Source organism: Aquila chrysaetos, chromosome 10 (genome assembly GCF_900496995.4).
Source record: "Aquila chrysaetos chrysaetos chromosome 10, bAquChr1.4, whole genome shotgun sequence".
NCBI lineage: Eukaryota > Metazoa > Chordata > Aves > Accipitriformes > Accipitridae > Aquila > Aquila chrysaetos.
In genome coordinates, this window is record NC_044013.1 from 36,645,761 (window position 1) to 36,657,512 (window position 11,752).

At 50.5% G+C, this 11,752-nt stretch overlaps 1 long non-coding RNA gene across 2 annotated transcripts; it reads left to right on the forward strand.

Annotated features, from left to right (window-relative positions):
• Nucleotides 1-4,087: 4,087 nt before the first annotated feature.
• Nucleotides 4,088-11,478, forward strand: LOC115347734. 2 transcript variants are annotated; one of them, XR_003925594.1, is made up of 3 exons: nucleotides 4,088-4,254; nucleotides 8,894-9,134; nucleotides 11,091-11,478. It is a non-coding gene; the product is annotated as an uncharacterized LOC115347734 (long non-coding RNA). The 2 variants fall into 2 exon arrangements; XR_003925595.1 differs by lacking the exon at nucleotides 4,088-4,254 and having other exon boundaries at nucleotides 8,606-9,134.
• The last annotated feature ends 274 nt before the right edge of the window (nucleotides 11,479-11,752 follow it).

Below are 11,752 nucleotides of genomic sequence, written 5' to 3' on the forward strand. Positions count from 1 at the left end.
TCCCTGAAAGGTTCACCTTCAAGAGGGGCGTCACTGGTGCCCTTCCAGAGTCCTGCTATTAATAAGGAGTCATTAGCAGAGCAGCTGTTGGAAGGGGCCTCCTGGGACCCAGCGTGTGAGAGCCATATGGTGCGGGAGGGATGGGTGGAAGAGCAATGTCAGGAGCCTGTCGGCATCTGCCAAGCTGGGGCGGTGTGGGAGGCATCTTCTGCCACATGCCATGTGATAAATGGTGCTAGGAGCAGGGCTGACATCTCCATTTGCTCCTCTTTGTTGTGTAGCTCTTGGAAATCTTCTTCGTGCATTGGGTTGGGGCCATGAGTATCTCCCACAAGTGTGTGCTCTGGTGTCTCATGGAGCTGGTGGGAAATTTGCCATGAACCGTTGCTTCAATTTGGGATTTTCAGGTTGCTCTTTTGCACTGTGTTAATCTTCCACACTCTCAAGCAGACTCCAGTTCCCAGTGCTGACTGAAAGGAGAATTTCCCCTTGGTGACGAATCAGCTTCTTCCCGATTCCTTTTCAGTACCTGCCAGGATGAGAAGAAAAATCAAAATATGCTAAATCTCCAGCTGGATATGAAAGACCCTCTTCGACCCTTCACAACCCACTTTGCAGTGTGTTAACACCAACTCCACTATCTTATTCTCATTGATTTTTGAGAGCTCCTGGGCCATCCTACAAAATTCAGAAGCTGTCCAGGTCTCTTTTTAAAAAAAAAAACTTTTTTTTTTTTTTTTTTTTTTTTTAAAAAAAGAACGCTTTCTTCCCAAGGCAAAAGCTGACTCTTTGAGCATGTCCTTTTCACGCAAGGCAAATGGAGCTTACTTTGAAAAAAATCACAAAGGCAGGAGTGAATTCCACAGCCCCTGGTCCCAGCCTTCCTCGGCTGCACTGAAGCAAATTAAAAAGTAATTTGCAAGTCCTCATTCACAACAGTCCAACAAGGGGAAAGTACAAGGGCTGAGTTTAGATTCACTCTCTCCTTGACAGGAGAAGGAACTGGCACGTGGCTTTTGTTCATCTTCAGCCTCTGTTTAAATGAACAAAGCACCAGACATGAGCTACTGCTGGCTGGTCAAATTCCATTGGAAATAGGAAAGCAGCAATGGCAGGAGACCGGTCAGATGCCTTTTTGTGCCTGTCAGATGTAGATTGGTGCAGAAACGGCAGGTACCCACCACTGAGATGTCTTCGCTTGTTGTCCTTTCCCACGGCTCCTCTCAGCATCGTGCCCACCTCCACCGCTTGGAGAGCACGAGACATCCCCGGCCCAGAGCCTCAGCTCTGGGCTGAGACATGGCTGTTGTAAACTGCCCCAAACCACTCAATGACACAAGCTCCATTTTCTCACAGGAAAAACAAACTTCAAAAGAAATTTTGTGCGAAACAATCTTTTTTCCCCCTCCTAATTACAGCCACAAATTTGGCTTTTATTGTTGAGTTTGGGGAGGCTTTCTGTGGAAAAGGTGTGAATGGAGACCTTTACTTGCCTCCCACTTCCATCCCTATTTTTCTGACTTTAAAAAAAAAGTCTGGTCTCCATGAAAACCTCAGCCTACCTAACGACATCACATTGCTGCTAACGAGAGAATTCAGCTATTGTCATTTTGCCCTGAGATGGCTCCTTTGGGCGCAGCAGGACATTGCAGGCGAGGAACAGAAAGGCTCACAGGAAATGAGAGATGTGCGGAGGATGGAGAGGAGACTAAATTAAGCAAATGTCCAACCCCGCTCCGTACGTCCACAGCTTGGACCATCACGAGGGGCAGCAGTGCCCTCTTGCTGGTGCTTCAAGGTGGGGCTGGACCTGCCTTTCCCAGAGCTGGTGCTCCAAGGGGATGCAGTCTCTGAGATAAGATCATTAGGCCCATCCCTCGAGTGTGCAAACAAAGGGTGCAATTAGGTGCATCAGTCATTAGTGCAACCCAAAGAGACTCGGGACATGGCTGGCTGTCTCCCTCCAGAGGCATGGTACGTAGCTTTGTTCACATTCCCAAATTGCCCAGACTCTTGAGGTCACTTAGTGTCTGGGGAATGGATCTGGCTCCCAGACTCTCTGGGTGACCTTGTGCCTTGTCCCAGTGCTCCAGACTGTCTGTACCCAGGGTCTGCAGTGTCCCAGCTCCCAGTTCCCTTTGAGCTGGCCCAACCATGGCTACCAGCAAAGGTCTCAGCTGCTCTCTGCTCTCCCACCCCAGGCTAGCTCCAGCCCCGGGAGAGCGTGCTCCAGGGCACTCTCGCCAACCCACTGTGACCCTTTCTCCATCAATCACCATCATGTTTCCCGCTCCCCTTTTCACCCATCCCCACATCTGAGCCATCAGAACAATTTCTCTGCACTTTCTTTGCAGCCCTGGAAGGCAAAATGTATTAAAAACCATGACGGTACATCTGAACGGTTGTGTTTCTCGCTGTTGTTTGAGGAAAAAGGGCTGGAGCCTATAACGGTGATGAGTAAGTAGCAGTGAAAGATGACCAAAACTCGGATCTAAGGGGAGGTGATGGATCAAGACTTTGCCTTGTATGACTGCTCACACAAACTCTCCAAGAAGTATTGTGTGCCACGATATTGCAGGAGGTATGACTTTATTGCCCAAACCTCTGGCAGAGCCAGCTTTTCTTGGGAAAAAAATCCTTTTTGCACAGCTCAGAGAAAAAACAGTAGATTCACATCAGTCTAACCTACTGCTTTTTTTCCCCGTCTCCAGTGGATTATTTCTTCTGAAAAGTCATCATTTTTCCACTTGATCCACCAAGCTCTTTGTACAGTATTACAAGGTGATAGTACATCCAAGGCCCATTTACAACATCACTTCTGACAGCACAGACACCGGAGCTCCGTGTTTAGGAAGCTTTCCTTAGCTGAAAGCTTGTTCCGCTTGGATGGCTTCTGTAGACAGAGACCAGTTGTCTTGGTCTTTCACGCTCATATCTTCCAGGGCACTTCTAGCAAGTGAATGCCCAAGCCCTTTTCCTGGGATGAGGTGATGCACCTCTTTCCTTGAACAAAACCCAAGCCAAGAATTGGCTGACCCTCTGTTTTGCCTACACGGGTGGTGTGGCTGAAATGGCAAAGACCTTCCCCCCATACCGGTGCATGGAGCAGGCTGAGTTCTCCATCTATGTCTGTTCAAGACCAATCAAGAAGGTTGGACAGGCAGAATTTTGATTTCTGACTCTATAGCCCATTGAGTTTTCCCCCCAAAGCACCACCCTGAAGCTGCTACCAGTAGCCATGTGCCCAGGAGCCAGCCCTCTTTATGGTGTACTGCCCAAATTTAAGTAGAAAGCACCTTCGGCTCCTTTGAACGTCAACCCTTCAGCTCAGCATCTCCATGTCTTATGCTGAGACAGGACTCTCTCCTTGACACACAAAGACTCTTCCATGCCAACCCTAATATTATCTCTTCTGACCAGTCACTCACAATGCCAACATTTTATTTGCTGAGTCCCTTAATTTTTGCTTTTTAGCCAATTTCTCCTGTTCGACTTGAACATATAATTTTTAGCTCATGGAGCAATGGCATTTGGTACCAGACACCAATCTGTGCTTGTATGGCTCACGGCCAGCAGCTCTCTTCCTTGCCAAGGGTTGCATCTGCATCCAAGGAATTGCACCCTCGGATGATGGCTTGGGATCCTCTTTACTTCTCATACAGCGTAGAGATCAGTGCTGAGAACAAGATGTAATGGGAACAGTCACCCAGTAGTTGTTCTGGGAGGTGTGATGGCCTTTTCTCTTTGCATCGAGCTTGTAGCTGCAGATGGGTCCAGCTCAGACAATTGATGGACTCACAGCTCCATGCCAGAGCTAACGTGAGCCCAGTACCCGACCTTCCCAGACAAACCAGAAAATTTCCCCCTCAAAGTTTTTGCATTACTAGAGCTGATAGAACCCAGGCTGTCTTTCCTGGGTCACCGTTCATATCTTCTCATGGTCCTAATTTTGTATCCTCATGTGACACAGAGGTGATCTCTTCCTCTGTACAGACCACTGAATGTCTGCAAGGCAGATCTGGTGGGAGATCAATGGTTTTCTGGCCAAAAAAACCCCACCTATGTCATTGCTCTTTGCAGGAATGAGCCTCAGCTCACCAGCCTGCTGGACTTACTGGCTGGTGCAATAGCAGAAGACCTTCCCTGACCACCAACAGCCTGGGACCTCAGCAGGAGAATTGGGGACCAGCTCAGCTGGGGTTTCCATGGCCGAAATCAGAGTCCTCCTCTGCTTCTCTCCTGCGTGCATCCCTGGTGAGTGTCTTTGCTTTTCTCACCTTGGACTGGGACTAGCAGAAATTGGGTGCCCCAGGCTAGGGGCAGTCTCTTGCAAGAGGCCAGGGCAAGGGAGCAAGCCCACCACAGTGGGAGAGGTTAGGTGGGCCACTCAGGGTACACTCGGAAGCCTTTTTGCCTTTTCTTTGCCCTAAAACCCAGACTGGGTCATCACAAGATTTATTAAAGATCCCAGTGATCTCCTCTGGCTTTTTGGGCCCCAGCTGGGGCTGAGCAGGTGGGTGGTAACTGGAGCAGGTGCTCCGCACTCGGGGATATTTCTGTCTCATCTTGATTGCTTGGAAAGCTGTGCAGAAACCCGTCCCCTGATTTACTGCCCCGCTGTCACTGCTTGTCCCTACTCCTCCAGGAGGAGATCGGAGGTTGAAGCCAGAGACTGTTGGTTCCTCCCCAAGCAGGGATTAATTTTCCCAAAACCAAGGAATCTTTCTCCTCTCCCCAAGCCCAGTGCAAAGCCAGAACATGCCATAATTTAAAGGAAAACCACCAAAACTGGTTGTTTAAATCACTGCATTTAAGAAGAAAACTGGGCTTTTAAGTGCAAGGCTGGGCTGAGCCTCACCTGCAGCCTCCCAGGTGATGGGCTGGGGCAGGATCAGGCCCTCCTGGGCTGGTCGGGAGCTCGCTATAAAAGGGGTCCTTGGGCTCTTAGTGGGGTTTTGGCTCCTGGGTGGTGGTGAGTACTTTTGGCACTGCAGTAAGAGAGGCCTATTTTTGTCAGCCTTCTGGCGCTGCGAAGGGGACAGGCTTTTTTGGGGGATGCTGGTGATGCTTCGCTCTCATTTCAGATGAAGCGGGGGGGGGGGGGGGGGGGGGCTGCCAATTGCATGACTCAGGGTGGTTTAAGGAAAAGTGCAATGAAAATATGAGGGTGTTGGCTCCTACCTCCTGTCTATCCTGCTGCAAGGGTTTATACAGCTGTTTCCTTTAGCTCAAAACTTGATGCTAAAAATACTTCTAAAAACTTGGGGGTGCTGGCACCCCAAATTGCCTTATTCTGAGCTTTTTCCATGTTTTTTTCCCCTTTGTTTCTTTCTCCCTGTGCAAAGAGGCTGCCAGGTGCTTCCCTGGTCTGTAAGAGGGGTTTCCAGCAGCGGGGTTTGGGACATGCCGTTCGCTCCCCGTGGGAGGCGCGGAGAGGCTGGCCGGAGGAGGAGGAAGAGGATGGGGCTGGCAGGGAGAGCAGTGAAGAGCAGAGCCCAGCTGAGTCAGAGCTGGAGAAGTGACCCCTGGGAGCGGCCAGATTTACACCAGCCCCAGGCTGTTCTCGGGCTGGCAGAAAAATACTCCTCCTCTCCCACCCACCGCCTCCTCTCCACTGGCCATGACGCAGGAACCATCCTCTCTCCAGGCTGGAGCTGCCCACGAGAGGACGTTTGCCCCAGGCAGCTGGGGCATCCCCTGTCCTTGTCCCTAAGATACAGATCCTGGGAGGTGGGGAGAAGAGCTAGGGGAGCAGCACGATGCTCTCATGCTGTATTTATCAGCTTTGCTGCTGAGCATGGTCAGAGGCTGAGTTTGGGGAAAGGCTGGATTTTGGGCTGACCTGTTAGGGTAGTTTTGTTTCACCAGCCTATGCAGAGCAATAGGAAAGAGAAGTAGGAATATGATGGCCTTTCCTTCATATTATCCCTGGGGGAAACTGAGGCAGCAGACAGATGCCCTGTGTGATGATGTGCGTCAGGTCTCTCAGGGACTCAAATCATCTCCTCCTGCTCCCAAATCATCTCCTCCTGCTCCCTGTTGCTTCCCACCCTGAAAAGTGAGGGTTCAGGTGGCTGTAATGCAGAAAAAAAACCATCAGGAAAGTCCACCCTGCCTGGATATTTTGTTCCTTTTTTTCCCCCCTATTGTCCCCCATCCCCAGGGCCCTTCCCTGCAGCACGGTGGGCTCCGACCCACCCTTGGGCAGCGTGCGGCCCCTCTTTCTGCTCTTCAGAGCAGCTCCCACAACTGATTGAAATGCTTTCTGGATGCCAAGAGATCCAGGTGCTATCGGACTTTATCTGCAATCACCCTCCGGGACGCCGATCCCCAGCTGAGCAGAGAATTACTCCAAGCAACGTTTCCTTTCAGATATTCAATTTTAACTTCCTCTTTCTTAATTTAATTCCATCATTCCTCCATTTCACCCCCCGGGAAGCGATATCGCATCCTGATATCCAGAGAGAATTTGCTTTGCCGTCTTTAATTTGGCTCCGCTATTAAAAGGCGAAGAAGAGGCAACGCTCCAATTTGTCTGACGGGATCTTCATTAGCCTCTCTCGTTTCACCCTATTCCATGCTTCCCAAAGCCCCAAGTCAGTGCTGGCAGCAGATTTAGGAGCTCCTGGTCCTGTGCCAGGAGAGGGCAGGATGCGGCCCCATACCCTGGTACCCATCCATCCCGCTCAGTCCGCGGCGCAGGGTCAGCCCCTCCATCAGTTAATCCCTTAATGCGCTCTGCCACGACGCTGCTGCCACGCTCCCATTTCCCGAGTGTTTCTCTTCCCCCTGGAGCTATTTTTATGAGGCCTTTGTTACTTCCTAATTGTCCAAACCACTTTTCCACATTTCTCTTGATAAAGGCAGATTTTTAAAAGCAGTTCAGCATCTCAGCCATTTTAGAGTCATCATCTGCTTCATCCCTTTTATTGTTTAGCAAATGGCCTACTTTTGCTCGAACGTTTTTATTCCCCCCCAAGAGAGGGTTGATTTTTTTTCCCCCCTTTTTTAGCGGCTTTCTTCTACCTCTTAAATAATTCCTCTTAGATTGACTCTTTCTGCCTTTATTTTATTGTTTTATTCCCACCCATTCCTCTGCTGGGCCAGCCTCCACAGGCTCTGCCTCTCTCCCAGCACTGGGACTTGGGTTTATTTATTTTATTTCCTTTTTCTTGCAAACCTCTTGGGTTTGAGGGTTCATTGCATTTATCAAAGAAGGGGAAGTGCCAGTGCTGGGTTTCATCCACCCACGGTGATGTGCCAGGGAGCGCGGGGGGGGGTGGTTAGCATTATAGTGACCATACAGAGCAGGTCGGTGGGGTCTTTTTACTTTTCTAGCCAAAAAATGTCACATATATCCACTGTCCATGCACAGCTTCAGCCCTTCTCTGGTGTTTCCAGCAGAAACCAGTTGCTGGAGGAAAATCCCAACAGCCCCTTGGTCCCTCACCCTGGTAAAGGGGGAATTTGGCCCCAAAATGGAGCTTTTGGAGCTGCCTGGGGACCGCCAACAGCTTCGGCAAATTATTTCCTATCAGGGGAAGGAAATGGAGAGGAGACAAAAAGCATCGCTGCAAAACAGTCTAGTTTCCAAATATTGAAATAAGGGACATGAAGGGAAAGGGAACTTTTAATCTTGGAGGCAAACAAAGCCTTTCCCTCCAGCTGATGCAGGTGAGATTGCAGGAGGGAGGCAGCAGGTAGGACAATTTGTTACTGTTTTTTAAATGCTTTTTAATTCCTTACCAGCCCGCTGTGCCCCAGGGCAGCCTCCTTTAGGTTGTGAGGATACAGAGAGCCAAAAAAAAAATCCCTCTGGGAGATGATGCTGAATCCTACCCTGGTCCAACTGAGCCCTGGATGGATGGGTTATGGGGGACCTGCTTTGCTATAAACTCGACAGAAACAGGAGCTTTTGCATTTGCTGTTTAAGACAATTTTTTTAGAAGGAAAAAAAATGTCAGGAAGATTAAAGTTTAGGTTTGAAACAAGCCTTAAATCTCCTGAGGATTCAAACTGGTGTTTCTTCAGCTGCAATAGCAATGTTCAGTTGGATTCTGGGTGTAACAAGTGATATTTTAAGATTAAAGATATGTACAGCGCATCCCTGTGCCTGCGCAGAGCTAAGTGGAAATGGCAGGACAAGCACGTCAGTCCTCCGAGCACGCATAGACGGTCTCTGTGCTGGGGAAATGTAGGGCAGCACATACCGTGATGCCCTCGTGGAGGGTGAGGATGGAGGGACGGATCCAGCTGGTGAGGACCGTGCACACCCATGGGCTCCTTGTGTCTGGCTGAAGCTCCTTCTTCATCCCAGTGCCGCAGCCGTGAGCGTGGGACAGGAGGTGAGCGGGTGGGTGAGAAGGCTGCCAGGTGGCACAACCATGTAGTAGACACCAGAGAATCCACACAGGAGAGCAATGGTGGGATGTCCCAAATAGCTTTCTCTGCCAGACTTGCCCCAGCAGACCCCAGAATACCCGCTGCCAGCTGGGGTTTCCTTACTGGTGGCTTCCCCGCTGGTTAATGCAAAAACGCTGACCAAGGCTTTCCCCCTGGGGACTGCTTTTAATTGCCTGTAGAGTCTCTGCTATCTAGTAAGGAAAACACTCACAACGTGGCCTTTTCCTCAGCGGGACCATTAATTATGTCTTTCACTCCTCTGCCAGTCTGTGGATCCTCACCAAGCCTGTCAGAACATAATTCTCTTCAGATTCCTATTATTACTGTCAAATTTGGTTCAAATTGCCTCGTAAGGTATAAATGACGAGGGAAGACTCACTGGCTGTCTCAGGCACAGGGAGTGTGATTGCATAAACCTCTTTTCTTCAGGAAACCAGGCTTACGGAAACCAAAATACCCTTTTTTTTTTGTTTGTTTCTCTGGAGCTCAGCACATTCATCCTGGCATCGCTGAGGGACGGCAGCGACGCAGCCGCCACGGCAACCCTCCGGCAGGCAGCGGCATCCATGGATTGCTCCCTCCAGGGATGCTCGCCCGTGGTCTCGGAGCCTCGGAGTGCTGCTGAAAACCCCTCCTGGCAGAAGCCCACAACGAATGACCTGTCCTTGAGTCACAGGAAAAGCTCCTGAACAAACCCAGCCCTGAATTTTTCGCTGAGCTGGAAGCACATGGTGAGCATGGCGGTGGGAGATGCCCTCTGCATTGGGATTTCACACTGGGGGGTTAAATGGATTTTAGCTATAGGATAATTTCTTCTTTTTTTCCCCAAATAACTTCTGTGGGGTGCAGAGCTTGGTGCTTTCAGGGACTGAGCCCTCTATTTTGAGGACTCACAAACCAGTTAACGGGGCATCTCCATCATTTCCCTGGGATGCACCGATGTCCCCGCTTGTGTGCAGTTTGGCACTTGCCATCTGCAGAAAAAACAGAAGAAAAATTGCCTTATAAGGTTAACCCCAGGGGAATGGCATCCATCCTTTCTCACCCTCCCATCTCCATAAGCGAGTGTCGGGGAGGGTGGGAGCAGCCGGCCGGGGTCGGTGGAGGGATCCTGAGAGGCCAGATCCACCTTGACTCTGCAACAAACTAGAAGAAAAGATTAAATGTTTTCTCTCCCTTTTTAGCGTGCCTTATGCCTTATTTATGACTCTCATTGAAGGCAGGGAGCGAGCGCAGGGACGTGGGCAGAATAATGCACCGGCTAAAGGTGGAGGAGAGGAATTACGGGTGAGAATAACTTGTGCAGCAAAGCCAGGGCTGTGCTGGGGGGAGCAGCGTGGGGACAGGGACCCATCCTGGATGGGGAGCATCCAGACTCAGGGTGAAGCACGGCTCAGGAGTTATAATATAAAAGGCTTGAAGAGAAAATGGGGAGCCGGTGGTGGATGAGGGCTGGGAGTTGGGTGCAGGCTGAGAGCAGGGAGGCAGGGCAGAACCCTGCGGGCGGCTCAGCCAATGTGACCTTGGTCAGGCTGTGCCTGGGGAAAAGAGCATGAGCTGGCAAGTCCTGCAGGGGACCAGGACACCCAATGGCAAGGTGAAGGATGAGGACTGATTTGTGCTTACCCGTCCAGGAGGACACCTCGTACGGGCTGCTCGGCCCCTGCGGAGGGACTGACAAAGCAACTGCAAGGAAAGCTCTCTCCCTGAGCGCTTGGAGGCTTTGCTTTTCTCAGCCCATCCTCGCCGTCTGGGTTGCAAGGCTGAAGTTGAGCGAATGGAGAAGGGAGATGGTTGGGATGAAGGTGCTGAGCTCCCCTTGGCTGCCTGAGGATTCAGCCCTGAACCCAGTGTGCAGCTAATCTAAACCCTAGAAAAAACAGAAGTATCTCTTCCTTTCAGAGCGCTTCACAGTTTGCAGAAGTTTTGTGCTGTTTTCCCCCACATGGAAAGTCGTGCATGCAAACACGAGCCCTCGCTTCCTCCAGTGTAAAGTAACCTCCCTCTCCCAGGGAAGGAAAGCAATGAAATTAAATCATCATCTTCCACGAAACACCAGAATGCCAAAACCAGCCAAGATCCAGCTCAAAAATAGATCATCAGGGCGTTAGGTGGTGTGGTATCGCAGTGTGTGTGTGTGTGGCTGTATATGGGGGAAGGCACAGCATGGTGGCTTTGTGCGCATGAGTATTTGGACGTGCTCGTGTGCCCTTGGTAACTGTGGGTGAGTGTTGGGCTTACCATAAACCCATGGTAAGGGACCAGTCTTCACGTTAACGTGCCAAGAGGTTGGAAATCCAGAAATGCTGGAAATTGGGCTACTGAGGTGCAGTTCATGCAGCTGCTCTGTGCAGAAGCCTTGCAGACCGAGCTCAATGTCTCTGAGCAGATGTTGCTCATCCCACTACACCAGCACTCACCCGCTTCACAGATGTCCTCACTTAACGAGCAGCTACTTTGTACTTTTTCCTCTTGTGCCGTGGGTCATCCCAGGTCTGAGTGATTCAAATATTCATGGATAGTGTAGCGAAGCACAAGTCAAAGGGTTTTGCAGTGCCATGTGGCATTGGGAAGCTCTGGTCCAGCGATGGACTGTGAGGTAGGTTTGGGGAGCCTTTTAAAGTCCCTTTAAACCTGGGATAAGGGACTAGGGTTGATGCATGGTATATCCCTCACTTTTCCTCCAGCAAACTCCATCCTGGCCCTTTGGATGCTGCAGCCACAAGATTTACCCACCGTGGTGGAGGATCTGCGCGGGAGGTGGTCCGAAAGCCCCCAAACTTGTTGCACGCAGGATGCTTCGGTGCCAACAGCTGGTCTTTGTCAGACGAGGGACTTTGGAAGGGAACGAGCATCCTACCTCTGACATCTCCACTGAGCCGTATTATTAGTTTTGGCGATTAAATAGAAACCCGTTTGCAGGTGACAATGCTGTAAAAATAAGTAGGTACCAGAGCCGACATTGTGAAAATACGGCAGGAGAACAGAGCTCAGGCAGCATACATAATCTGTGGGGAAATAAGTGTGTGAATAATGAATGTGCACTGGAAAAATAAAATACATTATTGTGGTAAAGATAAGTCTATTAAAGTCTTGCTGCAGAGCCTGCGCTGGGATGCTTGATAGATCACCGAGTTCTCTGCCTCCAGGTGCAGCTCTCTCCTCCGCTCGGCCATGTGCCCCCACCTGAGCATCCACCCGGCGTGAGCTCGCCAGACAGCCCCGCCTCACCTGGAACGGACACCTCGGACCTTCTTGGCCTCTTTTCCTGCTATCCGTAAGCGGCCTGCAGTGGCTTTTAGCTGAGTTCAAGGGAATCGCTCACCAGGATGGGAGTTGGGTGCAGCCG